Source organism: Antechinus flavipes, chromosome 4, assembly GCF_016432865.1.
Source record: "Antechinus flavipes isolate AdamAnt ecotype Samford, QLD, Australia chromosome 4, AdamAnt_v2, whole genome shotgun sequence".
Lineage (NCBI taxonomy): Eukaryota > Metazoa > Chordata > Mammalia > Dasyuromorphia > Dasyuridae > Antechinus > Antechinus flavipes.
The window spans coordinates 386,448,688-386,471,676 of NC_067401.1; the positions used below are offsets into that span (position 1 = coordinate 386,448,688).

The 22,989-nt window shown below is 41.5% G+C and overlaps 1 protein-coding gene and 1 long non-coding RNA gene across 3 annotated transcripts in view; one reads left to right on the top strand and one right to left on the bottom strand.

The window, feature by feature from the left end:
• SYT2 (synaptotagmin 2) overlaps positions 1-22,989 on the top strand; it is a 171,661-nt gene that overhangs the window by 88,802 nt on the left and 59,870 nt on the right. The window contains exon 1 of one of the 2 annotated variants that reach the window (XM_051998638.1): positions 7,414-7,557. The exons of the other annotated variant lie outside the window; for it this stretch is intronic. The gene's annotated coding sequence lies outside the window, so the exon portion shown is untranslated. Of the gene's footprint in view, positions 1-7,413; positions 7,558-22,989 lie in introns of those variants that run through there. 2 annotated transcript variants of the gene reach the window in all.
• The window catches only part of LOC127562716 (uncharacterized), a 91,816-nt gene that overhangs the window by 40,150 nt on the left and 28,677 nt on the right, over positions 1-22,989 (bottom strand). The gene's annotated exons all lie outside the window — the stretch shown is intronic.

The window sequence follows — 22,989 nt, forward strand, 5'->3', positions numbered from 1 at the left end:
TTACATGCGTTGGTTCATTTGTTTTTCACAATTACCAACTGAAGCAGGCAGTGAAAGCTCAGAATGGAACATAATCTTCCATTTGTGGTCTGACCAAGGAGCATACAGTAGACATATTGCCTCTCTGGATTCCTGAAGTCTAAACCTCTGTTAATGCAACCTAGAATTATATTAGCTTTTAAAATCCTCACTTTTAAGTTGTTAATTTAAATTGAGCTTGTGGTCTACTGAAACTTTCCAGATCTTTTTCATATTATCAAGCCTCTCCCTACCATCCCAATCCTTGTGCTATTGATTTTTTTAAACTAAAGGACATTTATTACTATTCGATTTCATCTTATGAATCTGGTCCATAATTTCAGCTTGTGGAGATCTTTTTGGATTCTAATTCTGTCATTCAATCAATTCATTGATCAATCAAGCACTGATTAATTGCCTATTCTGTCCCATGCGCTAAGCTAGGAGCTGGGCAATAAAGACCGAAAATTAATCTCTACTCTCAAGAAGTTTTTGTCACTCCCTCCCATCCTCTTGCTAGGTGATGAAGCAGACAGAGTGCTGAATGTGGAATCAGGAAGACCTGACTTCCAATCTGGCCCCAGTGACTTAGCTGTATGACCTTGGACAAGTCACTTAACCTCTCTACCTCAGTTTCCTCATCTGTAAAATGGAGACAATAAATAATAGCCCCTACTTCCCAAAGTTGTGGTGAGGAGCAGGAGAAATGAATGTTGTAAATCTCATTACAAACCTTAGAATGCTACATAAATGTGAAGTGCAGCCTAACAATCTGATCCGCGTGCCATCTATACCTATATTCATACAGTTGAAAAAATGCCAAACAAAAGAGAGCTGAGAGACAGCCCCGGAATACTATGAGAGACCTCCCTCCAGAGGAGGTTAGGTAAAGGGAAGAGTTTCTTTCATGGAAGAATCTCTCTTCCCAAGGACTTTTCAGGATAAAAATAAGCCAGACATCTAGCCCTGCTTCCCTTTCTTGGTTTCTCTATACCCAGCCTCAGTCCCTGTTCCTACCATTCACTTTCCATTACTTAAAGCAGGATAAAATACTTGATTGATTTGAGTGTCCTCTAGGCAGCCTTCCCAACTGAATTAAAAACACTCTGGTTTACTCCCATGTGCAATTCACTTCTTTCTCCAGATATTGCAGAGATCTTGGTTTAATTAAGGCTTCATGGTACTTCCATTTTGGTCCAGGGGCCATAAGATCATAAGTTTAAATGTAGAAGGGATTGCAGCTGTTATAAAGTCCAATCCCCTCTTTTCTCAGATGATTAAAACGGATCTCAAAGTGGTGATTGGATTTGCCTACCTCCAGGCAGGACACTTCCCACAAGAAGGTAGAGTGCATTTGTGCCTTTTGTGACCTGGACTGGAAAGGGTGATGAGGTCTGGAGACCTGTGATGCTCAGTAACTAGGTAACCACACATTAGCTACCGTAATGAATAGAATAATAGACCTGGAGTCTAGAAGACTTTAGGTTCAGATCTCACTTCTAGCTCTGTGACCCTAGCCAAATTACTTAACCTTTCTGAGCCTGTTTTTCATCTGCATGACAGGAATAAAGACACAGACAGCTTCCTCTTGAGAAAAACGCCTTATAAAGGCCAATGTTCTATATGAATGAGTTATAATAAGGCTTTGAGAGAGAGGCTAAAGCTTGGAAAGGTGAGGTGATTTATATAGGTTATACAGGTTTCAGGGCTAAAACTCAGACTCAATTCTTTTAACTCTCAATCTAGTGTTTTCCACCCTAACACATTGCTTCTCTTGTGATTATCACTGTCATTCTTAAAACCAGGCAAAAATGATGAGGTATCGATGCTGTCTTTCTGTCTTGCACATTGAACTCCCAGAAGGAAGTTATTTAATTAGGAAAGGGAAGGCCAATTTGAAAGTTCAGTTTGATATAGTGAATGGAACCCTTGATTTGGAGTCAGAGAATTTAGATTTGAATATTACTTCTAGCTTTGGGAATCACTTAATCTAAAATGAGATTAAGCTTTATTCTTGATGTTCATTTTCAGTAGTGTCTGACTTATTGTGACCCCTTTTGAGGTTTTCTTGGCAACAATATTAAAATGATTTTCCATTTCCTTCTCCAACTCATTTTACTGATGAGGGAAATTGAGGCAAATAGGGTTAAGTGACTTGCTCAGTGTCACATAACTAGTGTCTGGAGCCAGCTTTGAACTCAGGAAGGAGTCTTCTTGAATGTAGGCTCAGCACTCTATCCACTGTGCCAATTATCTGTTTGAGTTTGGACTAGATAATCTCTAAATTACTAAATTAGAGAATATCTCTTCTCCCAATTCCCTCCTCCTGTTATTGGTGCCATTGTTTAAGAGTCCAGAGTCTTTCTTTGACCCTGGATAATCAGAATCCCCAGTATAAATCCCACTCACACCACCCCCAACTCCATCAAAACTTGTATTCTTGAAATAGTTTTATAATTATTAGGGATATAAAGGAAGTAATGGTTAATAACATCTTAATCTGTAACCTTGCACAGAGATATTATCCCAAGAGGATAAAGGAAAACCTTATACCCAAAAGAATAAATCTCTAATAGAATTTTAAGACCCATACAATCAGAATTCAGAGCTAGAGGGACCTTTGGAATCAATAATCCAATTTAGTCTCTTTACTTTTCAGGTGACAGAACTCAGTCCCAGGAGTAATAGCTTACATTTATATGGGGATTTAAGGGTTACAAAGCCCTCTCTGTAAAACAATTCTGGGAGACTGCTAATAAGAACATCATCAAATCCATTTTACAGATGGAAAAATTAAGACTATCAGAGGTTAAATGGCAGTAACAGGATTTAAACCCAGTTCTTCTAACCACAAACTGAAGTTCTTTTCACCATGGCACATTACCTCTCTATGGCAGATTTAGGATGGACAAGAGCTTCCTGGAATCTCTTCACCAACGAGGACATACTCAACCTATATAGAAGGCTGGCCCTCAGGAAGGAGACTCATTTTTTTTCATAGAAATGAATCAATTCCATAGAATAGGAAAAGATATGATACTGAAGCAGCTTTTTGGTGTAGTGAGCTGCGAATAAGGCGTGGTAGGGTCCCAACCGCAGGAACATCCCTCAGCTTAAACTCCCCTGCCTTCCCATTGGAAAATGTTTCCAGTATTTTCCAAACCTTATCAGGACATGAGTGCCCCTTCAGTGATTAAAAGAACTGGTTATTTGTAACCACAAATTATGCTTTTCCACATTCCAAGTGAGAAAAACATATTTATGTATAAATTTGTATAAATGTTTGTATAAATTTCAAGGTTTCTCTTCTCTGATAGAATTCTTTGTGATGACATTTTCTCCTCATTATCAGAGACAGCTAGAAAGTAAGAGAAATAGACTTGGTGTCAGGAAGACCTGAGTTCAGATCTCACCTCAGTTTCTAGCTGGATGACCTTGGGCAAATCATCTAACGCATGTTTACCTCAGTTTCCTCATCTGTAAAATGGAAATAATAAGATCACCTGGCTCACAGCATTATTGTGAAGATTAAATGAGATAACAAATGTATAGTTCTTTTCAAATCTTAAAGCAGTATATAAAATTATTATTATTGTTAAGCCATATCTAAGCCACAGTTGTCTTCTGATCTGCAGAAAATCTTCTGAGAGAGGATTTCTACAAATAAACCCTTGTGTAAAGGGCCAATTTTTATCATTTTATTCATTCCAAAACTTTGAACTTCTGGAGAAAGGATATAATACTTTTCTTAGTTATGTGTGATGCTTCTCATGCCCTTCATTATTGGGAAATCCCGTCTAATATCTTACCTGCATCTTTCCTCGGTCTGTTGCAGACCACACCTTTCCCCACCCTGTTTGGCAGGTTAAAACATTTGAAGAGGTTTCTAAACAGAAGCAATTTTTTTCTCAAGGGGATCAGGGAGAGAGGTTGGTAGCTCTGGCTAACTTCTTTAGGAGACTGAGAGATGTCAACTTCTACCCTTGTGGGAGCTTCGTCTTTCAGAGCAGTATAGTTGGGGGACTCTCAGACCTAGAGGCATCCCTAAAATTCTCCATCACTGAGTTCTTGACCTTGAGCTCTTGACCTTCCAGTTCCTGATCTCAGTCTATAGAATGATGAAAAGGATACTTAAGGCTATCCCAAGGGATACTTGTTTAAACTGGCCAGATTCTCTGACATATTGGCAATATACACTTGACATATTTATATGCATGTTTACACATGCATATACTTAGGATAATACAGATATGCTCTTCTAACACATGCACAAGTAGGCAGACATACACATATATATCCTCACACTCATTCAGAAATCCTTGAGTCAGCTTTTTCCTCCCCTTCTAAGGCTCAGTAACTAGTGAGCTGCTGCTGTTCCTAGCAAGAGTGACTCCTACCCAGCATAGAGATCGAGGGGAGGGCCCATGGACTGCAGCACTGCAGTGGCCAAGCTTTTACCCAGAACATAGGGATAGAAGGGGGAAGGAGGGAAGAGAAAGGAGAGAAAGAGATTCCATCTTTAAGAATGCTTTTGTTCAGGTACTTTCCTGATCCTTCTGATGCTGGAGGGGAAGAGACTCCTCTGAAGATGGCACTGGGGGGTAGGGGACCTCCGGAGCCACAGTATTCTTCTGGAGGGGAGGAAGGAGACACATCTAGAATCAACTGCCAAACTCAGAGTATGATTCTGAATATACAGCAGAGGAGGAGAGGACCGAGCTGCAGCAAAGAGTGGTAAGGAGGGAGGGACAGAAGAGAGATACAGGGAAGCAAGGAAAAGAGAAAGCCACAGAAAAACAATAAGACAGGAAGGCAGAGAGAGGCATAGAAAGATAGAGGGGTGAGGGCAAATGGGGAAGCTATAGAGAGGAGGAAAAGAAGACAGAAAAGGAAAAGAAGAAAATGAAGGCGTACAGAGAAAAGAGAGAGAGAGACATGCCAAGAAAGAGAGATAAGGAGAAAGACAAATTAATGCCACGGAACAAATAGGAAAGAGGCTGAGATGGAAGATAGCCAGATCCAGGTAGAAATATTAAGCTAGTTTCCAGAATTTAACTCTATGAAGAAAGAAGAGAAAGAAGTCTGATATGTAACAGAGAGTGATAACTAATTCTCCACTAAGCAGAAGAGGGAACCTGGACAAATCTTGGAGTCCATACAGGAGAGAGGAGGGGCCAAGTGGGAGATGTGGGGCAGGAGGGGATAGGAACTGGATGACTAAGCATGACCCAGGTTAGGGACTTCAGAAAGGCAGAAAGAAGAAAACTGACTCAGAGGAAGAAAAGAACTTCACTTATGGACTGAAGCTGATCTTATTGTAGCTCCAAGGAAAGACCATGGGAGGTTTTTTTTCCTCCCTTGATATCCAGATATCCAATAGCTCTGAACACATGGTTTCAAGGACATTGGGGGTGGGGGGGTCATCAGTTTTGTGTTTTCCGCTCTGTTATTAACATAATTCTAATTGGATTCCTTTGGACCAATTATTCAACTTTTCTTTTTTCTTTTTCTGAGGAAGAATGGTTAAATTCCTTGAAATATATGTGAAATGCAAACCTCCTTCTCATAAAATTGCAAGACCAGCGTTTAAGAGCTGCCAGGGGCTTTTGAGACTATTGAAACCAATACTCTCATTTTATTGATGAAGAGCTAAATAAATTAAGTGATTGGTCAAGGTCATTCTCTAATATTCAGTTGGGAATCATAGGTCTCAGTCCTGGTGGACATCTCAAAACAACCTGATCCTACTCTCTTATAGGAAGATAACTTTTGAAAATTTTGCTCAAGTCTTTGATAGATAATTATCCATCCATTTTTAGTTGAAGAAACCAAGGTCTGAGAGATTAGGCAATGCAGATATTGTCTCCATTTTATAGGAGGGACTAAGGTTCAATGAGGCTAAATAATGTGTCCAAGGTCACAGAACTGATGAGCATCAGATTCAGGGTTTTCTATTGCTCTCTAGCTTGGGTGACCATTTTCTCTTTTGTCTTTACCAAGTTGGTGCCCTGCACCATTTGGGAGTAATGGCCAAATTTTACATAAGAGTCCCTGCCCTTTTTCTAGTAACTAAGGCACAATGAGACTTAGAGTCAAGATACTTGGCTTCAGATCTGGCTTCTTCCTCATATTTGCAGTCAATATGAGGCTGCTTATATAGGCATAACACTGTGGGAAGAGCTAGACAAGGATCAAAAGACTCAGTTTTGTAGCATCTTAGAATTAGAGCTGGAAAGGGCCTTAGAGGCCATCTAGGCCTGTTATTTTGTACATGAAGAACCAGAAAAAATAAGTGATTGGTCTAAGATTGCACAGGTTGTAAGTGGCAGAAGAGGAAGAAGGTAAACCTGGGTCTTTTGATGCCAGATCCCAGGCTCCTCCCACAGTACCACACTGCTATCTCTAACTGTGTGATCTTGGAAAGTCCTCAATCTATTTGAGATTCAGTTTCTTCCCTCATAAAATGGGGATAATAATACCTAGATTTCCAACTTCACAGGGCTATGGTAAGGAAAGTGCTCTGTAAACCTTATAAAATATGAGCTGTTAGTAACAGTAACTTATAGTCTGACTACCTCTTCACTTTAGGCTCCTTTTTTCTAATCCTTAGTCCTCTCCAATTCTCTCTCTCTCTCTCTCTCTCTCTCTCTCTCTCTCTGTGTCTCTCTCTGTCTGTGTCTCTCCCTCCCCCTTCCTTCCCTCTTTCTTCATCACCAGAAAAACCTTCAGGTTCTCTGGAGTAAGATACCCTCCATTGAGAATTCACTAAAGCAGGGACCCCCTCCCCCAATTTTGACCATTTTCTGGTCCCCAAAGAAATCTGTCCAATCCTTAAGCAAGAGAAGAACATAAAACAAGTGTGTAGCAGAGAGGGGGAGGGAAGGGAGTGTCGCAGGATGGCACTGAAGCAGAGCGATACCTCTGCAAAATCGCAGAGGAGGGAGGGGAGCTTGCTGACCCTTTGGGGTCCCAAAGTAGACTAGAGGCTTAGGGATCCCCCTCAGCAGTTCAGACTAAACTGTCTGGTTTAACCCTTTCTGCCCCAGAAAACTCCCCTCTCACTACCTCTCTTCTCACACTTCCCCCCTCGGCCCCCCTGATCCCCCGCGGGCTCTTTATCAGGGCTGTCAGGGGGAAAAGGAGGAGGGGCAGGGAGCTGGTTGGCCCAGCCCAGGGGATAGCCGAGAAGCGGGGCGTCGCATCTCGGTTTCCAGGGATTACCCTCGGAGGGGTAGGCACGCGCTGTGTGCAGGATGATGTGAGGAGCATCTCAATTGTCAAGCTGGGGAAGCGGGATTGTTAGTACTGCAGAGAGAGGAGAGAGAGAGAGAGAGAGAGAGAGAGAGAGAGAGAGAGAGAGAGAGAGAGAGAGAGAGAGAGAGAGAGAGAGAGAGAGGGAGAGGGAGAGGAAAGGAAAAAACAGGGACATCGAAGAGAGCAGCTCGGGACCTGCGGGGACCAGGGCAAAGGGGAGCAGTGTCTCCGGAACCTCGGACAGCAGCCATATCCTCCTCCCTCATCCGGCTCCGTGCTGCTTCGGTAAGAGAGAGGGATCCCGGGGCAGAAAGCTGCGGAGAAGTCGCGGCGGGAACAAATAAGGGGACTCCCAGCCCGAAGCTAAATCTTGCCGCTTCCCCCGCCCCCATCTTTTCTTTGACACGCGGTGGATAGTAGATGAGCCTAGGGAGCGGGGTAGAGAGGGTTAACTAAACTCTATCCATATTCAGGGCATTTCCAGTCAGAAACAAAGTACTGGACGGAGCCAGTTTTACAGCAATCCATGCCCTTCCCCCACCCCCACCCCCAATCTCAGAAACAAAAATCTACTTACCTGGGAATTGCCTAGACAATCCCAATGAAAGTAGCATGAATTAGTCCGGACTATTCCCTTCTCTTGGGGCTCGCCCGGGAGATTCTCTCCTGAATGTGTGTGTGAATGTGTAAGTGTGTGAATGTGTGAGAGTGTGTGTGTGTGTGTGTGTGTGTGTGCGCGCGCGCGTGTGTGTGTTTGGGGATGGGGTGGGGATTTGAAGGAAGAGTGGGAAAGAAAGGTGTATTGAGACTCTGCGCCAGGCACCCCCCCTCCCCACCCCCAACACACACACCTGAGAAGCTGAAGGCGGGCGGATAGCAAAGTAAGGGGGTGGGAGAGTGCATTAAGGAGCCGACAGCTCAGTCTCTGTCCCCAACTGGGGGCTCCGGGCAACGCCTATTCTGAGCCAACCAGAAGCCTGGCTGAACACCTGGGGGAGAAGAACCAGGTGCTAAGAGGAAGACAGCTGCGGGTCTCACTGCTTGTCTAGAGTGTGTGTCCCCAGGACACTAACAAGCCTTTTCGGGGCTTTCCGCCGCCCCTTCCTCCATTCCCCACCCCCTTCCCTTTGCTCGGCCACTGCAGCTCCTACTCCGACTGAAGTGGGCCGGCAGCTCCCCTCCTCCACAGGCACGGAACTTTCCCGGGCTAGGGCGAGCGCCGCTGGGAGAATAAAGGCAGCTCGGATTGTAGATTCCAGTGCCCACCCTGCAAAAAGATCGTATGGGAGTTTGGCTGAATACTTAGAGCCCGGGTCGTGGGTGGGGAGCAGGAGATGGACTTGGCTCCTCCCCCATTATGCTGTGTGACCTTGGGCAAGACAAGGTATCACCTCTCTGAGCCTCTAACCATCTCTCTGAGATGGGAAGCTCATTCCTACCTAACCTGAATCAGAGGAGTATGGGGGGAGGGCTGGAAAAGAAGATGGGCTTGAAAGCACTTTAAGTTCTGAACCCGTGAGTAGCCTATGCTTTGACTGTAGACCATTTCGAACTCAGCTAAAAAGGACCCCTTGTCTACCCCATCTCATTTTCCTTTTCACTTTCTCAGCACTGGGATTTAGGAAACCTGATTTCTGATCTTAGCTCTAGCTTGCTGTTTGACCTTGGCAAGTCACTTTCTCAGTTTTCTTCCCCATAACTCAACAAGAATTTATTAACTGCCTGCTATATACAAGCTATGATAAAACGAAAGATTTGTGTTAGATGATCTCTTACACAAGTGCTCTGGCCCCAGTGTCCCGGGTTTTAATTCTCTGGGTACTACCCCTCCCATTTTGAATGAAAGCAGATAAAGTTTTGGTGGGGCAGAGACTAGAGAACAGAGGTAGGTTGCCAGGATCCCACAGAATAGTAAGAGGTCTTAGAATCCAGCAGTTCATTTGGGTTGCTTCTATGGTTTTGGCATGAAAGTGACAGTGACTCACAACCCCTAAGGAACATTGTGATGGGGGATCCTATGGGGAAGCCAACTCTTTTGGGTTGTCTCTCTTGTTCCTTGATCCTGATTCAGCTGCTTCTTTTCAATTCTCTTCTCTGCCTCTCATTTTTTTTTCCTTCTATATTATAGGGAGTAAGATTTAATTCTTTAGTTTATTTTACAACCTGGGTCTTTGAAGGGCAAAAATTCTCCCCAGTAGAATTCCACACAGCTCTTTGTACACTCAAGATGCCCAGCTTGAATCCTATTGTTAACTCTGTTCTTTATCTCTGTTATCCTTATAAGCTAGGGCTAGTGTGTATGGACTTTCAAGGTCCAGATATCCGGGAAAAGTGGTTTCAAATGAATATTCAACAGTGGCCTTCATAGAAGTCCAACTTTTCTGAAAGTTAGGGCAAAAGAGTAAAAATCAGATCTATTCTTGTCCTGCCTATAAGTTCCCTCTCTTCCCTCATTTCATATATCTATAGAGATCCCATCCCCTGGAAACTCTGACCAATGATTAGACATCAAAGAACTTTGCTCCTTTCTAATGCACTTACAATATAATGGGTCTTAAACTTATCTGTATTTGTTTATAATCTCCCAACTATAGGTTCCTCATATGAAAGAGAGAGGGGACTAAGCATTTAGAAAGCCAGGCACTTTTTTACACAAATAGTATCTCATTTGATTTTCACAAGAAGCCTTGGAGGGAGAAAGTAGTAATATATTCATTTTACAGTTGTGGAAATTGAGGCAGACTTAGATTAAGTATCTTGCTCAGGAGTACTCAGCTAATAAATGTCTGGGTTCAGATCTTCCTGACATCAGGTTCAGTGTTTTCTATCCATTGGGCCACCCAGCTGTCTCTAAAGTACAGATATGTCTTTTCTAAACTTTTTATTAGCACTCCTCTCAATGCTCTTTTTGAAGTTGACATTTAGGAAATGTTAAGTGAATAAATGGATAAATCTATTGCAACTTTGATGTTGGATCAACAAGGGAATTGAGTTTTGCTCTAATAGTCAAGGATGTAGTATCTTTATTTCTCTCCCCATAAAAGTGATCAAACAAAGGACAAATAACTATTTTTCTGAAATGTTTAGTGGGGATTCTTTCACGGGTATAGTTTGGACTAGATGGCTACTGTCAGTCCCTGCTGACTCCGACTGACTCCAACATGCTATATCAACTCACATAACAGAAATAGCATTAGATTTAATGTAAAAAGATCTGTGTTTAGTTTGTCTCTAGTTATTACTAACAATGTGACCTTGGGCAAGGCACTCAGTTTCCTTATATGAAAAATGAAAGGGTTGAAATGGGTGATAAGGTTCTATTCAATTTTGATGTCTAATCCTATGATCCTATGAGTTGGCAGTTAGAGAGCTAAAAGGATCCTAATAACAAGAGAAATAGTAAAGAGAAAAGAAAGATGCTAAAATAGTAAGATCATTGCCTTGGAATTTGGGAGAGTTGGATCCCAGTTTACCTGTTAATACTTTGGGAGATCTTTGACAAAATCCTTCTCTTCCTTGGATCTCAGTTTTCTTACCCACAAAATGAAGAGATTGGACTATATCGTTTCCAAAGTTCCTTCCATTTTTGACATTGTACAATTTTAAGGAGTAGGGGAAAATAAAGAAATAATAGAGTTTGACACTCAAAATTGAGACTAAACTATTTTTACTTTTCCAACTACCATTGGAATAAGGGCCTCACAGAAGACCTGCTGCCCTGTGACTAGATATGAAGCTTCAGAATTCCAGAGAGGTGTGATCCAAGGTCACATATCAAGGTGCAGTTAGAACTGGAAATCTGACATAAAATCCAGTTTGGTAGCCCATTCTGGCAGGCAAATCTCCCCACTCTCCCTAGCACCACTGCTTGGCTGTCAAGGTCTAGAGGAAGCCTGATGGAATGGAAAATGTCCTGGGAGTAAGAAGACCTGGCTTTCACCAGTGAGCTGTGACTTTGCATCTTTAAAAAGAGAGAGTTAGATGAGATGATTTTTTTTAAGGTCCCGATGATAATTAGCCATTATGGTGGTGGTAGTGGAACTCACACTGATATTTCAGCAGAGTTTGAGAGTTCAAACTGGGCAGCCTCTTCAGGGCACTACTACCTAATGCCAGAGAGCCTAGGAACCACCAGCCTTGACTGGCACAAAAAGTGGACAATGACAAGTCTTTGGCAAGCAAATATCCTTGAGTGGCCAGATCCCAACTTGGTACAGTCTTAGTTATGTAGAGTAAGAAAACTTCATTCCATTTAACATTATTAAAGCTCTGGTAAAAGATAGTCTTTATATGTGATAAAAACCATGAGGTTTTCAATGGAGGTTTGACAGTCAATTCATATAAGAGCATAGGATTTGGAAAAAGAAGGAACTTTAAAGATCAATGTAATCCAACTCCCTCTCTCTATAGAAGAAAAAACTGTTCAATCTCTTGATTTTTATAGATGAAAAATCTGAGTCTGGAAGAAGTGACAATATTTTGCCTGGGTCACATAGCTTATTCTAAATGGTCAGTCAGTGAGTCAATAAGCATTTATTAAGCACCCACACTATGCTAAGCTCTGGCAAAAGATAGTTTTTGCCTCTAGAGGGTTCATAATTCAATGATAGAGACAATATGCAAACAAATATGTACAAATAAGCTATGTGCTGGATAAATAGGGAATAATTAACAGAGGGAAGACACTGGAATTAAGGATTGGCAAAGATTTCCTGTAAAAAGTGGGATTTTAGTTGGGACTTGGGAGGAAGCCAATGAAACCAGTAGGTGGAGAAAAGGAGGAGGGAGAGCATTCTAGACTTAGGGGACAGCCAGAAAAAACGCCAGATATAAAGATGGAGTGTCTTAGTTGAGTCTCTGACAGACTAGCCAGGAGGGGCAGGGGATGAACTGGGGGTGGGGTAGGTGATGAAGGATTTTGAATGCAAACAAACTAGTCTTCTGACACCTCCTTCAATGCTCTTTGTGAAGCCACAGTGTCTCTCTTGGATCACGCAACCACATGAGGCTCACAGATTTAATGAGGAAAGTCTGTGTATTTGAGGAAGGGTCTTCAAAGCAAAACAAAACCGAACAACCCTAATCCAGAGACTTCGCAGAATTCAGGCTCTCCCTGCATGTTCTTTTATTCTCTCATCTTAACCAGGAGCCTTCCTGGGCTGTTGGCTTGACAGCTTGGATGGTCCCTTGAGAGGAAGTAGACAATAGACAGGCACATTGGTTTCTGTTCCATTGGCATCAGGGAGTGAAGGAAAATCAATATTTGCCTAGTGTGAAAGGATGGGAAATAAATTTGAGTTTGGGGCTCAGGGAAAGAACTGAGTGTGAAAAGGACGCAGGATGGCAGCGTGTGCCTTGTTTGACTTCTAAAGGAGACCTACACACTGCTGCATTAAGTAACCCTTTGTATCTCAGAGAGCACTGCGACCGATTTTGCCTGCTATTCTCCCTAGGGCCTCAAATCCCCAATAAATTTCCATGTATTGTTCGAGGCTGACGGCTCTCTGGCTTCCAGTTCCTGGGAGAGATGGGACTTTTGAGGCATTTACAAAATCCTGGGAGCAGATGGCCCATTGAGAGAGGCAGCATGGGACAGAGGGTAGGAGCTCTAAGAAAAGGCTGTTTCCTTATCGGGGCCCCAGAGCGGAATGAGGGTTGTAGAAAAAGGCCTTAGAGGGTCAGGAGCATTCGTGAATAATTCTCACTGCCTTTGTTTACTTATCTGTCCATTTTCCTTCTGTGCCTCTTGCCTCCTCTGTTGTTCCCTGAATCTCATAGAGTGAGGGAGGAGGGAACCCTTCATCTTTAGATGAATTAAAATCTTGAACCCATGACTGCAACCCGGATTTGGCAGCTGCTGCGTTGGCAGGTTTTATGTGCACCATATTTGCTCATAGAATGGAGTTAGGGAGGGGTGATTTAGGAAGCTTTAAACTGGGGGGAGGGAGAGGATCTTCACTTTGTGTTCTAGAGTTCTTTGGCAGCCTGGTAAAACCTATAAACCCCTTATTGGAATTGCATTTTTCACTGTATAAAATAACACACACCAGATTACTAATGAAAATAATGACGTGGAAATACAGTTATCAAAATATTTTTTAAAAAGCAAGTTCACAGACCTCAGGTTAAGAAGCCCTGATTTAAACAAAGGCAGATGCAGTGTTAGAAGAGGATATAAAATTTGTTGCAGCAGGAAGGGCTTAGGATCTGTAGAAAGAAAGGAAAAACAAATGCCCTGACTTTCAGAATCAGTACTGTTAAGCAGCTAAAGTGGTCATCCTTTTAGATGAGAACATATGGAGTTTTTTAGCGCACTCTATTCATTCCTATTCTCTCAAGAAGCCAGGTTGGTAGCCTCTCCCAGAAGAACAAACAGACAATTTCTCAAAGGTCACTTCTGCAACAACAGGATTCTACTTTGACCCTGAACTTCCCAAGGTCAATAGTACAGGCCATTTATCTGCTGCCGGCTCAAAAGGCCAGTGAGAATGACCTGTCCAGACCCTCTCTTTGGCAGGCTGATGAAGACTCAGTCAAGTGGGGCTCATCTGACAGGAGCGGGAGAGAGGGACAGGTCCTTCCAGCTGGCTTCAGACCAACCAACCCTCCCGGCCAGAGAGAGAGACTGCCACTACCGGCCCAAATGACTCTGGCAGGAAAGTCTCTCTCCAAAGCTGTAGGTCACAGCAGGGCCAGGCTGATCTCCTCTGGCTTGGTAGCTCGGTCCATCTTTCTCTCTTGGCACAGGATTTCTACTTAAGGGCAGCAAGCTGGTCCAAGACAGATTGCAAACTGTCCACCTCTTCTCTCCAACCTCCCAACCACACTGCTGCAGGCCTTGGGTTATGTTCCTATTCCCATACTTGATATTAGACAAAACCCATTAGCTCTTTAGGCTTCCAAAGAACATGGGGCATGGAAATAAATAGATTCCTAACATGTTAGCTTGAGAAGGGTTGGGCTCTTGGTGATCATTTTGTCCAGTGGACTCATAATCTTTTCTTTATGTTATTGATATCTGTGGGCCCTATTCTTCCATTCTGCTCATCTCTTCTTTTTCCTTTCCTCTTTTCTGTCTTCTACATTTTCATTCATCTTACTCCTCTTTTCTCTTTCTCATCTTCCGCTTCATGTTTCATCCACCTCAGTTATAGTTTATTAAAAAATTGCTGGGTGGTTGATATATTTAAAAAAACAAAGAAACAATTGAAGTCAGAGCCTGTGAGATAGCCAGGGGCTGTAATCACCTTCCTGGCTATTTTATCATGAGAGAGCCTACTCTGCCAATTGACTGGATCTATTCCAACTCCTTTACAAAAGGCAATGGTAGTGTCTGCAAAGCTGTAAATGCACAATCCTCAAAGCCAACAACTCATAGGATGCTAGAGACAGCAAGATCACCTAGGAAAAGGGAGAAGAAGGGAGAGAAGAATAAGATCATGATTGACGTTCTAAGGACTATTCTGAAAGTTAATCTTTGGCTTTCTTGATCTATAAATATTTCTTTTATCTACAGATCTCAAGAACATCCTAAAAATTAGGTTTGGCAAAAAGTCTCAGAGAGATAAGTTCACTTGGTGAAGAGAGTCCTATTTTTGTATATCCTCAAGTGTTCTTCACATTTCCTTTCCCTAATCAAGTATTTCAAAGAAAGTATTGGTCATTGAGCAGAACACGGGACTGGGATTTTGGAGACCAGAGTTCTAGTTGATTTTATGATGTTGACCCTTGGGTCTTGTTCTCTAGACTATATCTCTATTGAGAGAATACAATTTTCCCTTGCCCATTCTGGGTTGAGTGAATCCATTTATTAAAGGGTGGCTATGTTTTAGGAACTTCAATAAATACCAAGAGTACAAGTATAAGCAGAAATACTATCCCTGCCCTTAAGGAGCTTACATTCTAATGGTGAAAAACAGCACACAAAGAAGCTGAAAAGGAGTGGGAAAAAGGACAAGGTACTTGTGTGAGTTAATAGGGAAGAAAGTTTAGAGAGTCAGGATTGGAGGAAGCCTGGAGATGCATGAAGATGTGGGTGGTCCAAACACAGAAATTAAGGAATAGAAAATGAAGCTTTTGGAGAGTTCTGTCAGGTACTTGGGAGACAGGAAACACTGATTTTATCACTAATTTATTGTGTGACCTCAGGCAAGTCATTCAAATTTTATGGAAATCAGTTTCCTCAACTGTAAAAGGGAGATAATGATACCTGTATTACCTCTTTTTTAGGTAAACTGAAATTTGAAGCTTTCCAAAAGTGGAGTGAGCTACCTGGGGAAGTAGTGGATTCCCTCTTATTTGAGGCTGAATGACCATTTGTGAATAGCATAAAGGGGACTCTTATTTAGGTATAAATAGCCACTGAATCTCTTCTAATGCTGAGATTCTATGATTCTGTGATGTTTTACAAAATTGTTGTAAAGATCCAAGAAGATGATGTATAAAGCACTATGATGTGACATGACCCACAGAAATTGCTTAACTTTAGTTAGGGCTTAGTTTGTTCATCTGTAAAAGGAGGTTGGACTAGATCACCTCTAAAGTCCCTTTCATCTCTTTGATTCTATAAAGAGCTAGGTTCAAATACCACCTCTTACATTTTCTAGGTCCATGACTGTGGGCACAACCTCTGAACCTCAGACAACCCTCTGGGACTATAAGCTACAGATGAGTTGCAATCTGCATTAATAGAGAGAGTTCTAATAACATGATAATAGGTACCTGTCATGCTGATGTCATGTAATTTAACCCACAAAGAACTATAGAAACATGAGTTGTTATTTGTTTTAATTCTAGACCTATCATTTCATTTAGGTTGACAATTCAGTCACGATCCATTAATGCAGATGAGCAATTGTTCTGCACCTGACAATCTTAGGAAGTTGTCTGGAACACAAAGTGGTTCAATGACTTTACCAGAGTCACAAATGCAATAAGTGTCAGAAGCAGCACTTGAACTCATTCCTTCCTGGCTCCAAGACTGGCTCCCCATCCCCCATGCTGCACTGGCTTTCTAATTTTGCTGTCCTTATGAAAGTCCCTTCCATACTTGATGTTTTGTGATTTTCGAAGAAGTGAAATGAAGAGTAAACAACCTAGTCAAATTAAAGGATTTTTCTAAGTCTTTGAAATGCTCTAGCCATCCTTAGCAAGAGTTCTAGTTTTAATCCAAATTGAAAAGAACTTTGAAAAGTCCAAACAGTCATTGCTTTAGATTGGGCTATTTCAACTAATGGACTAAGTAGTTTGAAGAATATTCCAGTGGGTTGGTTTTTTTCAAACCACTGGAATATGAGTGATGATGTTAACAGTGAAGAAGATGAAAATGATGGTCATGATGGTGATGACTGTAGTGTGAACTATGGTGTCAATAATGGAATTGATGGTATTGGTGATCATCAGAGTGATGATGGCTGTAGTGATGACCCTGTTTATGTGTTAAATATATAAAATAGTGTTTGACTTTCCTCCAACTTCCAACTTTTCAACTCAGCAATGGCAACTTTTATTTGCCTAGTCCTTTGAAGTTCCCATAATAAATTCAATCCAGTATCTTACTGGATACTTATCACAATGTCTTGAGGTCTAAGTTTTTTTATGCCAATTGAGTGTATTGAATATGTGAACATAGCTAATTGTCCCTTTTGAAAATGGGCAACTAAGTCTCACGGACAGAGAAACTGAGGTCATACTCACTGGTGGAAAAACCACAATATGAACTCATAGCTACTCATTCTGAGCTCAAGTTTGTGGAAGCCATCTTCATTTTTTTACCCTCTTCTTTGTGTGGTAAATTCTGGAAATATAAGATTTTAGAGAAGGAAACACCTTCAAGATTTTCTAATCCAACTTTATTATTTCAAAGACAAAGAAACAGCCCTCATGAAGGGAAAGTGAATTGTTTGAAATCACATAGGCACAAAGTAGAAGAACCAGAATTCAACTCCAGCTCTATTGGCTCTATTATACCCAGGGATCTTTCTGCTATCCCATGCTACCTATGAGATGGAATTGTGTTCTCAATCTTATTGTCCCTACAAAATAACATAGAGAATAGGAAGGTGAAGATATTATCTCTCTCTTTTCTCTCTCTCTCTCTCTTTTTAACTAATCTAATTCTATAGGAATTGTAGATGGGGGCAGAAGAGCAAATTAAAAGGCAGTCCTTGGATAAATGTACTCAATACTTTGTGGTGATCAAGACCTTCTGGCCGATAAATGTCAGGCACCAAGAAACTCTATGATTAGAAGGGATCTCAAGAGATCATGTGGTCTAGTCAAAGGGCTGTCTTTGATAAAATTTGGTGAGAATTATTCTTGTATATGGAGGATAAGAAGCTTTTTGGTGGAATGTGATTATTCTTTTTATTTAGTCTACCTTTGAAAGAAGACTCAGAAGGAACATGATAGCCATCTTCAAGTGCTTGAAGTGCTGCTATCTGAAAGAGGAATTAGGCATGTTCTACTCCACCCCTGGCACATAGTGGGTGCTTAATAAATACTTGATTGATGATTCCCAAGAAGGCAACTGCAGACTTCATGAAAGGAAAAACTTCCTAACCATTAGAGTTACCTCAAATCCACCTCAGGAGGTCCTGGAGTCTTTATCACTTGTGGTCTTCAAGTAAAAACTACTTGTGAAGGTAGAAGGAGTTCCTGTTTGGGTGTTAAATACATAAAATGGTGTCTGATTTTCTTCCAACTTCCAACTTTTCAACTCAGCAATTCCAGAACTTAATATTCTAGTTAGATAAGAGATCTGGAGGAACGTGGGTAGAATATCAACAGATCGCTAGCAATCAAAAAATTCTGATTGGCTCATAGAGAACTTGAAATTGTAAACCAACAAATGAGCTCAGTTTAGAATATCCATATAGATGAATCCCAAATCAGTGGGTACAGTTATGACCCATCTACTGTCTTCTGTTTTTCAGAGTCAGTTCAGAAGATATAGACAGCCAGACTATAGAATATCTTGGAGTCAAAGAAAGCCTGGGAAATAAAAAAAGATTAAATTATCTAGGAAGTGGAGCTACTGTCCCTCTGGGACTGGATAATTTTCTTTCATAGCCACTTCTAATAGCTTTATCTTGTTGTATTTCCCCCTTTAAATTGACAATCTCTGGTAAAATAAACATCCTTGCTATCCGAGATAGTTTAGATGTGGTCAGGAAAGGAGGGAGTGATAATCAGATTTAAGTGCCAGGATACATCAGCAAAGAGAAAGAAGAAAGAGGAAAAAGAAAAGGAATTAGGGATTTGGGGTGGCAGATCTTTGGATCTAAGGGGACACGTAATTTCAGGGATCAAGATGGTCCCGGGGACTAAATCAAGAGTTAAGATCAGTGCAGATTTAAAAAGTGGTAAAGAAGGAAGTTCCTGGGCTAAGGGCAGGATCTCTAAGATCACTTCCAAGGAGGGATTAGGATCTTTAGGGAAATGGAGAAAATCATCAAGACTTAAGACACAGGGCTAGATCTCCCTAGCCACTTCTCACGCTGGTCTGCACCTAAAACACCCATCACATTTTCTAACAGCTCCAAGGATGGCATATTTCACAGCATCCCCTGAACAAATCTCCCCACATAGCAGGGCCTTCCCTTCTAGAGAAGGTTTAAGAAGCCCATCCTTTCATCTAACCTAATTTCCTCTTGGTGCAATTAGAACTTCCCAGAATAGAAAAGTCCTTACTTTGTTCACTGACAGAGAATTCAGACTTAGGTAGGATTTGATATTTCTTAGTGGAAAGAAAGGAATGAAGAAATCTCTGTAGAGAAATAAGGTTCATACATAGAAGTCAGTTCTGTGAGCAGAGATGAGATCCTCATCCTAGTAGCTGGATGGCAGGGAGTTGGACAAGATGATTTTTACAGATCCCTCCCAGCTTTGGGTTCCTGCTGGACTCAGAAGGACCCTTTACTCTGCTGGAAACCAACAACAAGAAGAGGATGAAAGGAGAGTCCGAGCTACTGAGAAGTCAAATGATCCAAGATGCTGCAGCTGCTTGTTTTCCATGACCTTGGCCTCCTTTAAGCAAACTGCCTGTTAGTGATTAATTCAGGCCTTTTGTTCTTTCCCAGGAAGGTACCCACTGAGGAGACACTGAGCAGGAGACATCAAAGGACTGAGAATTTATCAGCCTTGCTTTGCGGCTCTTTGGATGCTGCTTGCACAGGGAGGAGGAGAACAGAGCCTGCTCCTTCCTACCTGAGGCACCTTCTTCTGTCACATCCAGAGCTGTTGAAGGGAGAGAAGGGTGTGACCTCACCAGTGTCAACTGAAAGCCCTGGGGAGACTCCTCCTAACCTCCCACCTGTTGCCTAATGTGTGAAATCCTTATCAACAGTCAGAGATAACTGGCACTTCACTTTCCCTTATTGTCACTAGTGAGTGACTGAGTTTCATTTTCCTCTACTGAAAAATGGGAATAATATTTGTATTACCAGGTTGGTGTGTGAAAAGAACTTTATAAGCATTAAAGAATTACATACATATGAATTATTACTATCTTTGTTATTCCCTATGTGAAAGCTGCTGTTTCTTCATTTGAAAGAAGAACCCTGGACCAGATCTGGTGTTTTTACCCTTTTTATGTGTGTGATATGGATCCCTTTGGCAGAATAGTAATGCCTATGGGCCCTTTCCTAGAATAATGTTTTTAAGTGCATAAAATAAAATACATAGGATTACAAAGGAAGCCAACTATATTGAAATTAAGATGTAATTTTTTTTTTCTGCATCATCCAATTTCTAAAGTATCTTAAGATCTATCTATAGACACTTTGGGGGTATGTGGACTCCAGGTTAAGGGCCTCTGAACTAGAAGATCTCTATGGTTCCCTCTTGTTTTAATATTTTTTAATGTTATAATTCTGTAATAAGGCTCAAGCTTCATGTGCACTTGGGAGGAATATCAGAGTGACTAAGAGCTAAACCAAAAAAGAGATTTTAAATGGCAGAATTCTTTTCTCAAGAGCAGGGTTGGAGGGAGTAAGATAGAGAGAGAGCAAAGAGTGCTAATACTTAGAGGGAAAGGGGAAAGAGGAGAGAGGAAAGAAAGAAAGAAAGAGAAACAAAGAAAGGAAGAAGGAAGGAAGGAAGTTGGAAGATGAAGGAGGGAAGGAGAGAAAAAAGGAAGGAAGGAAGGCGAGAAAAAGAGAGGGAGGAAGGAGGGAAGAAGAATGGAGGGAGAGAGGGATAAAACAAGAGAGAGAGGGAAGGAAGGAAGAAAGAAGGAAGGAAGGAAAGAAGGAAGGAAGGAATTTGGAAGATGAAGGAGGAAGGCAAGAAAAAAGGAAGGAAGGAAGAAGGGAGAGAAAAGAGAGGGAGGAGGGAGGAGAGAGAGAGGAAGGAAGGAAGCAGGAAGGAAGAAGGGAGAGAAGAAGGAAGGGAGGAAAGAAGAAAGGAAAGAAGGAAAGAAAGAGAAGGAGAAGGTAGAGGGAGAAAGGGATGGTAAGAAAGAAGGAGGAAGGCAAGAAAAAAGGAAGGGAAGGAGGGAAGAAGAAAAAGGGGAGATAACATGTACTTATTTAATATTTATAAAATATATATGAAATGATTAAAAGATCATTCTCTGTGGCTCAGCCACTGAAGAACAACTTTAGTCATTTCCCAATTTTGTACCCAGAGAAGTGGAGCAGAGTTGAATGGGGAAAGAGGCTGGAATCAGATGGAGAAATGAGGTAGACTTGGGGGACTTCGATGATCTTGCAAGTATTTTAGTCCCTAGCTCCCCCCCCAACGCCTGAGTATCTCTCTATTTTTAAGCTCTGTGGGCTGCTTGAGCTGCCTATCATGACACAATCTAGCATTCACCTTTTCCTTTATGTCCTCAAGCTGCTCTGCCTGCTGCATCTGTTCCAGCTGCCTCCCTCCCAAAGGAACCAGAGAAAATCCATCCCATCAGGACCCTTACTCAGTTTAGCCCTTTCCACAGAATAGGGTGGGAACCATACAAGAAAAACAAGGGACACAGCTCACAATAACAACCCAGTGGTGACATCACTATGATTTATAGTCCTAAATCCTAAATCATCCTCCTGTCCATGCCCAAGTTTCAGGTACTCAGCAATAGTCCCACAGTGGAGGAGGGGGAAAATCCTATTTTATTTACTCCTTCCAGGCTTTGCCACTAGAGTGTTAGACAATATTATCAAAACAGATACTGATTCTCAGAATGATGTTAGACTTTAGCCCAATCTCAAACTTTCTTCAGTTTACTCCTTTGTAAAATTAAGATGTTGGATTAAATCCATCTGGTTACAGAACACCTTTATAATTGAAATGGTGATAAAATCCTCAAAATGCTTCTCCTGGAGATAGAATCCCCTTGGTGAGAAAAGAGAGAATCAAAAGAAATTTAGAGCAAAATAACATATTAAATCTATTTTTCTATCTAAAACCTGCTCCATACAAAATCCATTGTTGCTATATAAATAATTCCATATCGGCTCTTTTTAAAGGTAGAAATATTTCAGTACTGACATTTTCTCAGAGAATTTGGGGTTGTAGAGAGAACAGAGAGCTAGGACTTGAATTTGAATCCTACTCATTTCATCTCTTTAAGCCCATTTTACTGTTCTGTAAAATGAGAGAGTTGGGAGTGGGGGAATAGGGGAGCAGCTAGGTAGTCTAGTAGACAGTGTACTGGCCTTGGGGTCAGGAGGACTTGAATTCAAATCCAGCCCTAGACACTTACCAGATATATAATCCTAAGCAAGTCACTTAACTCCATTGCAAAAAAAAAATACTTGGATCCCTTCCAGCCTTAAAATCTGTAATTCAACGAAGTCCTATCAAATGAACCAATTGAGAAATGAAAGTCCAGATGAACTCAAAGATCCCTTTCATTGTTAACATACATGAAACCTGGGGACAAATCCAGTTCTGACTCTTATTAGCTTGGTCAAGTCACCTCCTTATCTCTAGACCTCAGTTTCCCTATTTGTAAAATGAGGTAGGGCAGACCTAAGTGATCCCTTCTTGCTTTAACATTCTATACATTTACACTGATGTTTAAAAGGAGACCAAAACTGTGATTTCCCAATGGTCATCTTGAAGTGATGTCTGGTTCCCAGAGCTTGGCTAACTTTCTTTCAATGTCACTGGGGAATGAGAAGTGAAATAGCACTCCTGCTTTCTCCTAGGGTTACTGAAGTTGGAGGACCTAGAGGTGCTTATTGAGTCACAGTGCCCAAGAGAGCAGAATTAAGCACTTAAATGAGAATCTAGAGAAGAAAGAAAACCCTCAAGAAGTAATTTAGTTTATTGGTCCAAAAAGCCTTTGTCTCTGAAGTGGTGGGACAAGTAATTTAAGAAATGCCAGACTGAAGCCTCTGGCTTAGGAAGGCACGAGTGTCATGTTAAAAAAAGTACAGGATTTGGAGGCAGAGGACTTGAGGTTTGAATCCAAGTTCAATTGGATCTTATTTGTGTGATCTTGAGAAAAATGCTCTTTTTGGCTCTCAGTTTCATCATCTATAAAATGGAGATTTGGACTAAATCAGAGATTCATGGTCCATGGACATCTAAGCAAAGTGGTCTATAGATAAGAACAGGGGAAAATGATATCTTTAATTTTATTAATTTCAAGGTTTTTTTCTTCCTTCCTCCCTTCCTCTCTCCCTCTCTTCCATCATTCTTTTTTCCCTTTTCTCTTATTTCTCTTCCTTCTTCCCTCGCTTCTATCTTTCCTTCTTTCTTTGTTCCCTTCCTTCC